Source organism: Aegilops tauschii, chromosome 1 (assembly GCF_002575655.3).
Source record: "Aegilops tauschii subsp. strangulata cultivar AL8/78 chromosome 1, Aet v6.0, whole genome shotgun sequence".
In the NCBI taxonomy this organism is placed as follows: domain Eukaryota; kingdom Viridiplantae; phylum Streptophyta; class Magnoliopsida; order Poales; family Poaceae; genus Aegilops; species Aegilops tauschii.
Window position 1 is genome coordinate 388,801,732 of NC_053035.3, and position 12,074 is coordinate 388,813,805.

The 12,074-nt window shown below is 45.8% G+C and overlaps 2 non-coding genes across 2 annotated transcripts; both read left to right on the top strand.

Moving 5' to 3' along the window:
• The first annotated feature begins 6,709 nt into the window (after positions 1 to 6,709).
• TRNAD-GUC (transfer RNA aspartic acid (anticodon GUC)) lies at positions 6,710 to 6,781 on the top strand. Its single transcript has one exon. It is a non-coding gene; the product is annotated as a tRNA-Asp (tRNA).
• Positions 6,782 to 7,241: 460 nt separating this feature from the next.
• Positions 7,242 to 7,313, top strand: TRNAD-GUC (transfer RNA aspartic acid (anticodon GUC)). Its single transcript has one exon. It is a non-coding gene; the product is annotated as a tRNA-Asp (tRNA).
• Positions 7,314 to 12,074: the final 4,761 nt, after the last annotated feature.

A 12,074-nucleotide genomic window follows, 5' to 3' on the forward strand; every position in this document is an offset into this window, starting at 1 on the left:
CAACACTCCTGTTGTTCTATGTTGACACGAGAAAAAAATTGAAAGCAATAAGAGGAAATGGATATCGTTTTGTCCACAAAGGTGGGATGTTCCCTACCGAAAACCATCATGCTTGTTGTGAGAAGCTCCGGTTTGTGAGAAGCATATACCCAAACCTACCCCCAAATGGGGCAAAATTTGTACCACGGCATGTTGATGCTACTCCATGATAGCATCCCAAGTTTCATGAATTTCAGACGAGTTTTGGATTTACTAGAATTTAAAAACCAGGCATCTCAATGTTTTGCCGGCAATCAACGGTGCCCTGGTGTTTGAAATTCATTCCCATTTCTTGCATGGGACCTAAGCATGCACCCAAGGACACAGATTTGATTTTTCAACCAAGTTATACGCACTGGAGCATGTGCATGTAGTTCAAATTTGAATTGTTCACCTGAAATGGCTAGAAAACCAATTTAATGTATAAAATGTTCAAACAAACCATGAATAATTCCAATTATTTTATGACACACATATAGTTGCATGTTCACTCCAGATAAAAGGTCTAGCAATTCAAACACCGTCCATTGCCGCTGTGACCCCATTATGTAATTCAAATCAAGATGAAAAATCAAGTAGATCGCACATAGTTTATTATGAGTAACCGTGTGAGATGTAGTACAAAATATCTTGGAGCACCATCGGGGTATAGTACGCCTATGGCTTACGCGAGAAGGTGCGTCGGCTAGAGTCCACAGCCGGCGTCTCAAGCACACTAGCTCGCTCCCCAAATATCATTTTACTGTTCAATCATCGCCGGTGAAAGATGGGCACGTGGACCCGCGTCGTGAGGGAAACTTCGGTGGCCCACTCCGGCGAGAGCGCGGCCGCAGCCGCCATGCGCGTGCCAACAAGGTGCATGAGCGCGGCCGCAATTTGCGACCAGGCGGCAAAGGCCGCCCAAACGGCCGCTGTTGCTTCTCAGGTGGCGGCAGCAACATCTGCCTCGGGGATAGCAACTGGCGAGAGCAGCACAGCAGCTGTCCGTTCCGCAGCGGCGGCCTTAGCCCTGATGGAGGCTACCCACGCCCAGCTCCTGGTGGTCACCGCACAAATCGAACGAAGCTTCTCTGACAACGGTCGGCAACCCACGGCCGAAGAGATGGCAATCGCCGAGAGCGTTCGAGCAGCCGTCCATTCCTCCGCCACATACCTTGCAACGATGGAGCCCGTCCAAGCCCAGATCGCGTCCGCCCACGCCCATCTCGTGGCGGCCTTTTCCAAAGAGATGGCGGACGTGGATGGCGAGATGCTTGCAGAGTATGGTGCGATGGATGCCATGGAGCCCCTTCCCCAGGAGACCGTCGGGCGCGAGCTGGACATGGAGGCGGCGGCGGAGATCGACGAGCACCAGCCGTAGTAGTACTCTATGTTTTGTTTAATTAAGAGCGCCGGTCTTTAATTTGTTAGAGTAATGTTTAGGTCAGCTAGCTCTGTTTAATTGCTGAACTTGCTCGACTAAGAAGTGTGGGTGTGCTATAGTCTCCTTTGTGTACCCAAATTATGCAATGACGTGGATGACCACTGTAACCATGGAAATTCGAACCAAAACTTTTGACGCTCAAACTCATCACACACGGGTTAAGCTATCTGAATCGTTTGTGATGTCCACATATCGTGCACAGTTCTGAATAAGGGACCGTGTCTGATGACACTTTGCACGCCAGTTTTTTGGCTGAAGCGATTCCAAATTTTCAGCTTCTGCGGAAATATCTACCTCCCCGCCCCCTCCCCCTTACCAAAAGCCACATTTCCCCTCTTTCTGCCTTCCTTTCCAAGTTGAAACCTTCACTCCTTGCTTGAAGCACCGCCGCCTCCTCACCGGCGACCCTCCTTCACGCTGCTCGGCCTCCTCTATCCAGGCAGGTAATCCACACCCGACCCCCATCCTCCTCCTCCTTCCACATCCCACATGCCCCGACCGCCGGCGCGAGCGCGACACCTTCCACCCAAATCACCGACCCCTCCACCAAATAAGCACCGGCCTAAGCCATGGTGCACGCAGTATAGCCAGGACCTCAAGGAGCATTTGGCAGCAGAGAAGCAAATCGCGGCCGCACGCGCGGATGAGGTCGCGATGGCTGCCATTCGTGCCGACCCCCAGATCTTGGAGGAGCACCTTGCCAATTGCTAGCTACGCCGGTTAAGCATGCTCGGTTTACCCGTTGCGTGTGCTGCTCCTGCCTTTCCTTCACAAAATCTAGTGAATTGTGCTATCTAATTTCACCATGCAATCTGATGCTCTAGTGTATATGTTCTATATGTCGTGCAGTGTGGTGCTCACTTATTAACTATTTTGTTAATTAGTTGTCGTCTTCAGTTAAATGTTTGGTTCAATTCTTCAAATGTGATGTTCAATTCTTCAGGCTGCAATTTTGTATTGTCTTCCATGTGAGAAATAAATCTAATTTATCTTTACAAAATTGTGGGTGCATTCTGTTATTGTATACCATGTGAGGAATAAATTGAATCTGGCTGTACAATTGGTTGTAGTTAACTGTTTGGTTAACTCTCTGATCTTCTATTAGGAGTATGTTATATTGTGCAATGTGGTGCTCAGTTAATGTTTGGTTCATTTGTTGTGGTGTTTAGTTAACTGCTTGGTTCAATGTTATATTCTGCAATGTGGTGCTCAGTTAATGTTTGGTTCATTTGTTGTGGTGTTTAGTTAACTGCTTGGTTCAATTCTGCAATGCGATGTCCAATTGTCGTGGGTAGAATTTTGTATTGTTGTGCATGTGAGGAATAAATCAAATTTGGCTGCACTTAATACATGAGAAACATATACAAGTGCTATATTTCCTAGTTCTTAATCATGCTTGGTTTGGGTAAATGGGTTTTCTGTGTGGCTTCAATTAATCTGATGAATCTGCAATGTGCTTATTTTTCATCAACATATTTTACTGATAGCATGCGAACCCTTACTTAACCTGATGACTAACTACCTTATATGTGTTACAGGGAAACAATGGGAAGCACCGAGGTTTACAATCGAGGTTAGCACGTGCATGGTCGGTTGTCTAATAGCACATTATTGTGCAATTGCAGGAACCATTCTAATATTTTGGTTTTTAACAATTTGGTTTTGCACATGTAGGTCCTGCTGTCAGAGGTTTTGACCCACTGTTCGACCCTTTTTGCATATGGGGAAATGAGTTGTCCATGAATATCAATCAAATCAAGAAACTCAGAAAGATTGTTAGGACAAAGAAATTAGTGACAAAAAACAACAAGATCTTTGTCTGCACAATGAAGAAGACATCAGTTCACTACAAGATGGTACTAACTATTATACGTTGCCTTTTTTTATTCCTTTGCCCCATTTCCAATATAGAGAAGATATTTATGCATATCCTTGTTTTCAGGCCTTTCCAAAGCAGTTCACTGATGATTACCTCTCAAACCACCTCTATGGTCAGGAGGCGAGGAAGGTTTTCATACAACACCCACGATTCAATATTGAAGTGTTCCTGAAGAGGTCGAAGGACGGATGGTCAATCATCCACAGGCACTGGCCTAAAGTTGCAAGGACCTTCAACATGAATGAAGGCTCAATATTCGCCTTCCGCTTCAGCAGTTTTCCAGATGAGATGCATCTGTCTATATACCGTCTATGATGCTAATTTCGAAAGGTTCTACATGTTGCATGTGGAACTTGTTGTTGGTGCAGTTGTGTAATGGGGTAGCTGAGTGTTGAAGCTATATCATGTTGTACTCTGATCTATTTCAATTATGAAATTCTGCTTCCTTAATATGGAAATGAAATAAGTTGTGTGCTTAATATGAATGTCAATTAGATTAATAAATGGATTATTAATAATAGGGCAATTAGCCTGCTAATGGCGAATTAGCCTGCTAATTGGGTTTTGATATTGCAAACGGTTGTTGAAAAAATACCTTGGGCGATGACATCAGGCAACGCACACAGTTTCTAGGAATAAACCGTGTTGGATCAATGAACAATCACACACGACTTTCTCTTGAAAACTGTTTGTGTTAGGCCACCTTGCGCAAACGTTTACCACATAAAAACTGTGTGTCATAGACAGCCTTTACCACACAGTTTCTTCTACGGACCATGTGTGCTACATTCAATAACGCAAACGATTTAACGGGAAAATTGTGTGTGATGTACCTGTGAATGGAAACGTTTTCCTTGAAGCGACTGTGTGGGATGTGCATACGAACGGAAACGTTTAGCGGGGACTGACTGTGTGGGATGTACTTGCGACCGGAAACAATTTTGCCATATAATTGTATTTTTTTAACTCTACTATACGTATTTCCATATTTGAGTGCTCGCCAGTCGCACATGACCTCATTTTGCCGAACGTGTGTGCCAGGAGGGCATATCCCCGACGGTCTCTGGGTCGTGTGGGAAGGACCCCCCCTATCACCCACACTCACTTGGCGACGGTTCCAAATGCCGTCGCGGAAAGGGGTAAAAAACCGTTTGTTTAGGACCGACGCGCACCAGTGACATATCAAGTTCACATGATTACTTGCAACATGATTTCTCCCGTGACCTCAAGAACAACGGTAACTACTCACAAATGATAAACATGCTGATGATCAAAGGAGTATTAAATAGCATATTGGATCTGAACATATAATCTTCCACCAAATAAACCATACAGTAATCAACTACAAGATGTAATCAACACTACTAGTCACCCACAAGCACCAATCTATAGTTCCGGTAACAAGATTGAACACAAGAGATGAACTAGGATTTGAGATGAGATGGTGCTGTTGAAGATGTTCATGGAGATTGCCCTCCCAAAGATGGGAGAGTTGTTGGTGATGATGATGACGATGATTTCCCCCTCCGGGAGGGAAGTTCCCCCTGCGGAATCGCTCTCCGGAGGGCAAAAGTGCTCCTGCCCAAGTTCCGCCTCGAGACATCGGCGCTCCGTCCTGAAAGTCCTCCCCTTATTTTTTTGGGTCAAAATGACATATAGACCAAAAGATGCGCACCGGAGGTGGGCCTGGGTGAGCACAACCCACCAGGGCGCGCCTGGGCTCCCTAGTGCGCCCAGGTGGGTTGAGCCCACCTGGTGGGCCCCCTCAGGTAGTTATTTGCTCCTATAATTCTCAAATATTCCATAAAAATTCTCAAATATTCCATTAAAATCCTCGTGAAGTTTCAGCTCATTTGGCCCCCCACTAGTTTTTTTGCATAGGTTTATCCTTGAATATTCCCATCTCATGGAGGGCCGTAATGCATGATCAACCAAAAGTTAACTTGAAGAATACCGTTCAATTGTACCACCCAAGTTGACCACCAATTCAAAACGAATAAAATTAAGAGAAAGATCGTTGCATTATCTAGCAGCAATAGAGGTGATGTAATAGCTTTTACACACACACAATCCTCATTGCAAGACATGTGAATGTTCACACACAAAATCCATCTATATATGCATTAACGTGTTGGGAGGCTTGAGCAAACAAATCGGTGGATCGAGAAAGGTGATGGAGAGGTATAGGAATATTCCAAGACATGTGTGAGTAAGAAAAGAATCGGAGGATCCGAGAGGTACATATCGGTGCCAACACGTTTATGTCAATTGAATGAAACACGATGATAGGAAACACAATATATTTGCATTCCCTTACAACATAGAGCATCCTGAGAATTTTTATCTTGGAGATGAATATAGATGGTGGGGTTATGGTGTTAAGGGAGGAGGACATGGTAGCATACTAGCATTTGAAAGATCAACTATGTGGAATAGAGGGAAGGTGATGTCGAGAGAGAATAGTTGGTGCTATGGGAGGTCCCATGCTCCAGGACCTTCCTACTAGTCGAATCGTGGATGGAACGGACACAAGGAGATCTCACACAAATTTGTGCCCCCCCCCCCCCCTCCGGGTGGAGTCCCTTAATTATGCCCAGTCCCAAAATCTTCAGAGATGACCATTGGTTCCACGATCTAATGGTTAGGAAGCTTTAGAAACACTGGGAGCTCCCGTAGCACCGTCATTTCTCCATGGTGTTGACTCGAGGGGCGAATACGCAACTATTTTTTCATCAAATTAGTATATTCTAGAGACGGTGTGAATATGAAATGTTATATGAAATGCAACCTTATGTGTTTTGTTGGTTCAGTAGGCCTTGAAATGCAACCTTTATGTGAAATAACCTATATGAAGAAACTTCTAGTGTATTGAAAAATATTCACCATACATTTTAATAAATTATCACCATATATTTTAGAAGAAAAAACATTCATACACACACAAGAAAATGTATTTTTACTGACAAAAAGGAATGAAAGAAAAAAGGAAAAGGATAAATGAAAATGAAAAAATATATAAATATATAAAGAATAAAAAATGAGATGATGAAGAATAATAGACTGGGCAAACCGAAAAGAAAACCCGAGCAAAACACACTGAGCTGGAGAAAAAAGGATAAAGCAAACATTCGCGGCCCAGCCTGGTGTAACGAATGGGAATTACCTACCATTCGCGGTTTCTGACACGTGCGAGCCCGTAGTACGGAGATGATGGGCAAGCCACCATGGGGCTTTCAGTCTGAGGAGGTGGGCTTTCTTGCAAGACCTGATTATTGATCGAGGCTTCTGCGGCCCAGCCTGGTGTGCGTTATGCCTTGGTTTTTCCTGCATCCGTTCAGTAGGTGTTAGATTTTGTATTAATCTGTCAAGTCGTTGTAGTATAGTGGTAAGTATTCCCGCCTGTCACGCGGGTGACCCGGGTTCGATCCCCGGCAACGGCGCAAATTTTTATTGTTCTCAGTGTTCGTGTGATTATCACGTTCTCGTTCATCCTTGTAGCTGTCGCACCAGCAAAAGTATCTTTTTTTGTGAAATACCAGTAAAAGGAATCAAATAGCGTCTCATCGGTTGCTAAGTGTTTCCGTAACTTATTGTGACTGCACCACGCCATGTGTACTGCTTCTGGAGGACACACTATCATGAAAGTCATGAAAAAATTGCTTCCATAGAGATGAATGGTGTCTCTGCAGCATATGCAGATCAAAGATAAAAGACCAGTTATTGAACTGACCCCGTCAGAAAAATAAATCGATCTTGCCGTGCACTTTCTAGTGCTCCTACCATTTCACGATGCTTCGCTCTAAAATCCAAGATCGATCCGCACTGTTTATGAGTTATGCAGTATTGGGACGCCCCGTGGTTGCTTGGTCACAAACCCAAGGAAGTTGCCCCGCCTGTCAAGTCGTTGTAGTATAGTGGTAAGTATTCCCGCCTGTCACGCGGGTGACCCGGGTTCGATCCCCGGCAACGGCGTAAATTTTGTTGCTCTCTGTGTGTATCACGTTTCTGGTTCATCCTTGTAGCTTTTTTTTTTTTGAGGAAAAAAAATCCTTGTATCTGTCACACCAGTAAAAAGAATTAGATAGCTTCTCTTTGTAAGTGTTTCCGTAACTTATTGCGACTGCGCCACACTCATGTGTACGCACATGATTGCTTCTGTAAGTGTTTCCGTGACTTATGATGAAGGTCATGAAAAAAATTGCTTGTACAGGGATGAATGGTGTGTCTCTGCAGCATATGCAGATCAAAGATAAAAGACCAGTTATTGAACTGTCTCCGTCAGCAAAATGAATCGACCTTGCCGTGCACTTTCAAGTGCTCGTACCATTTCATGATGCTTCGCTCTAATTGCCGATCCACAGACTGTTTATGAGCTATGCACTACTACTGCAAATATTACTTACTAAACGTCTAATTGCCGACCCAATAATAACCAATTCCCGATCAACTAAGAAACAGAAGTATACGTGTTTGCCTGTTTGGTTGTCAGGTTATGTCATTTACTCGGCGCTGCGAGAGCTCTCGCAGAAATCATGCGTTCTAGACAGGCCACAGAGGAGCAAGATGGACATGAGAATCCATGTGCCGCGTCGCGCATACCCATGGCACGTGCATGCCACGGATGCCGCCGTTAGTAGAGTCTTAATGCTGGCCCCTTGCTAGACTCTTCTCCACAGCGTCTGCCCACTAGTAGAAACAGAGGCTTCCATACGCCCCCATTAGTCCCTAAAATAATCGAACCGCGATCAAAGGGGTCTTTAGTCGCGGTTCGGGAGGAGACCCGCGACCAACTATCTGGGCCCAGCGCGCTCGGTCGACAGCTGGCGGACGGGAGGGGCTTTAGTCCCGGTTGGCCTGGCCAACCGGGACTAAAGGTCCTCAGGCTGGCCCGAAGGCCTTTAGTTGCGGTTGACCCTGTACACCTGGAGCACTCCACCACAACAACCCCATTGCATATGGCTATGCTCGTGTCACGGTGGAAAACATAGTCCAAGAGTTTGAGGACCTGGAGATTGACAAAGCTACACCTGAAGGGGAGAGAAGACTTGGAGATGTCAAGCGCCAGATCATTCTATGGAAAAAGAAGTACATAGTGTTTCCAGGCGAGGCGCCAAGGCTAACAAGTCCACCCCCCCTCCGATGGTGGTGGTGGTGGTGGCGGCGGTGGTGGTGGTCGTGGTGGTTCACCTACACCTCCTTCACGCCATTCGACGCCGTCCCCCGATCCACAACCTCCGGCGGGTAAGCAGCCGCCGCCCCCCAATCCTCCTCCGGCGGGTACGACGCCCCCCAATCCATCTCTGGCGAAGAACCAGAAGCAGGCGGACAGCAAGGAAACCCGCTCCTGAACTATTAACCCGGACCCTTATGTACCTAAGACCACAAGGGTACCGGAGCCATCACTGAAGCCTCTCCTCCCAAGGCCTTGGGAACTTAGTGAAGCTGAAACCAAATTGGCCGCGTCTGCTCATTATGAGAAATGGAAGGCGGATACGAAGGTGATAAAAGAGCCTGAGCCCAAGCAAGTATTCACTGAGAAGCAAAAGAAGTGGGCTAAGGATTTTTTGACGACACCGTCCCAAGCCGAGCTGAATATGCCTGACGACTATGGACATGAACTTCGTAGGCAAGCAAAAATATTGAAGGAGGAGAAAGAAGAAAGTAAAAAAAGCGGGAAACAAGTTGACCAGCTCGGGATGCAGAATAAACAATCGATCCCCCGCTCATAGTGAAAGCCGGTCCGGAAGAGGACCCCGAGATCATAGCAGCTGCGGCAGCACTTGGATTGACTGTAGCGAGTGCCATGAAACAAGCGTCCGAGATGGGTTTGACTCTTCGTGCCTTCTTAGGCCTTGAGGATGCGCCAGTATGTGAGATAGCATTACAATATGTGCGGAATGGGCCTCTCGTCGAGCCTGCGCGGGAAAAGAGTCTACCACCACAAATGCGAAATCTGCTACGTTGGTACAAGCAATTCATAACATGGGCCGACAAAGAATATATTTATGCGGATGTTACAGAGGAGCATCACACCAAACGGTACTCTGTACAAGTTCATATGAGTGAATTGTTCCAGCTGTTCAATCTGCGCGAGCTCGACAAATCTATCCTGAGTTGCTACGTTCTGTAAGTGATTTATTTCTACCTCATCTCGTTCTTCATTGCCTGCACTATATATATATATATATATATTGTCCTAACTATATTGTTGCGTACGCTATTATGCAGATTGAAGATTTGGGAATGCAAAATAAGAAACATCCATGATGTTGGGTTCATTGACCCACATATCGTTAATGGACATGTGTTACAAAATCACCCCGAAGACATGGAGTAAGACTTGTACAAGTTTCTTAGAAAGCATCAACTCAAAAGTCATATTCTATTTCCTTACCATTTTGGGTAAGTGTTTCTCTCTTGTGCCCATTCTCTTTTGTTTACTCCATGCATGGTATGTCTAATCGATGAGTTATGCATGACTGTGCATGTAACGTGTCCGCAGGTTCCACTGGATTCTGCTAAATATTGAACTTCACACCTCCAGAGTTCTAATCATGGACTCTATGGATTCGGATCCAAAGCGTTGGGCCGACATGAGAAAAATGTTGCAAAAGTAATTATTTTCAATCATTTGAGCTCTATATCGATCGGTCTTTTTCGTTCATTTCCTAATATCAAGTAACTAATAACTCCCTTGTTCATTTAATTTTCTTTGCCCTGTAGGGTTTGGAGACGGTTCTCAGAAGAAATTGTCGGTGAATTCAAACATGAGCTAGATTTTAGAAGGTTAGTTAATGTGGATAAGCAGCCACCGGGGACCAATCTATGTGGATACTATGTTTGTGAGAACATCCGGAGACACACCTCTGAGCGGAAGGCATTGGATAGCGTGCGAAAGGCGACGGATAACTTGCGGAGGAGGCTTAGTCCAGAAGCTCGCTTCCGACCAATTCAAGATGAATTAGCAGGATTTTTCATGAGGGAAGTCATCAATCCTAAAGGAGAACACTATACCGAGGACGAAGAAATTTATATGCATACCCGAGATTGAAACTTGTTCGAAGTTGTATATGGTCATCCATCCTAATTGTGTATGGAAACTTGTTCGAAGTTGTATATGGTCACCCGAGATTGAATATATATTATATATTCCTCTTGAATTCTTCTTGTTTGAAATTTCATATGCATGTATATAGTAGCGTAGAATATGTGTATTGAAACTTCATCAAAATTAAAATAAAACACAAAATAAAAAATAAAAGAAATAAAACACTACAAATTAAAAAGAAACCAGGTTTAGGGGGGCTAAAACCCTAAACCTGCGGAGGAGGCCTTTAGTCTCGGTTAGCCACGAGAACCGAGACTAAAGGTCCTCCGCCCCGACGGACTCCTGGCGCCCACGTGGACGGGCCTTTAGTCGCGGTTCGTAAGAGGCGCGACTAAAGGGGAGCCTTTAGTCGCGCATATTTAGTCCCGGTTGCACAGCCGGGATTAATGGCCTTTACGAACCAGGACTAAAGGCATATTTTCTACTAGTGGCCATGCCCTATTATGGTGGTACGAAGCAGCCTAATCCTGCCCCGCGATTCTACTGTCTCCTCTCCCCTCGCTCCAGCTCGCGGTTAATGCGCTGCTGCCATACGATCCGCTTCCGCTAGCCTGCACCCTCGACGCCGTATCCTGGGCACAGTATAAATGGGAGGCAATGCTCACTGTCAGGGGACATTAATCTCGACGGCAGTACGCTCGCCAGTACCACCGCTGCTCGTACCAGTAGTACTACCAATTGTGTGATGCTTTGTCCTGAATCCAAGATCGATCTGCAGACTGTTTGCAGTACAATCTTCGGTACTCCCTGGCAAAATCTCTAGCCATTATTTATAGACTGCGTCCACAGTGACGGTAGTACATTGCACTACTTAATTGGCCTGGTCCAATCCAACCGCTGCCTGCTGCCGTCTGAAGTTATGGAGATGCAGGAGGAGTTCTTCCCTCTCCTGGCCATGCATTGATCTGACGCCATAGATAATGGATCGCACGGCCCTGGGCAACATAACTCGGTCGATCCTGCTGCTCTGAACACTGGGCGCCTCTTCTTCTTACCATTAGCTCCTCTTGGCTCTCTGTCACGGTGTACACAGGCTATTAGCTGTTTCGATTTGTCATGTAGCATCGAGGATTCTAGCAGTGATTAGAACAACCGAACATGGTGGCAGGGCTGAAGAGTAGGAGTAGGTCTCAAGCCCCCGAAAGCGCTTTGTCCGGAAGAAAAGTCTAAGCACTTGCTTTGACACCACCCTGGACTAATTGATGCTTGCATACCAGTGCAGTATGTGCCCTGGTGCTTTGCCAATGCCGCCAGTAGTGCAATGGCGACACCTAATCCTCTCTCATTATGTACTCGATGGCCTCAGAGAGAGAGAGTGGTCAGTAGCATCATGTTGCATTTTGTTTGACAACAACAGTCACAACTCACACGCCTCTACTACTACCACAACACTTACAGCAAGTACTGAACTGATGATGATGCATGGACGCATGCGCGATGCTTCTTAGGGCGGTCACTGGCCGGTGGGGCCTAGCCGACGGCGTTGGATAATGCAGAGAAGATGATGATGATAACATAGAGAACTCAGCTCTCCTCCAGGGACCATGGGGCATGGGTGGAGTGAATGGGGACAGCAGGAAGCGGCTTAAAATACCACACGCTTTGCAGCTAAGATATTAGCGGAT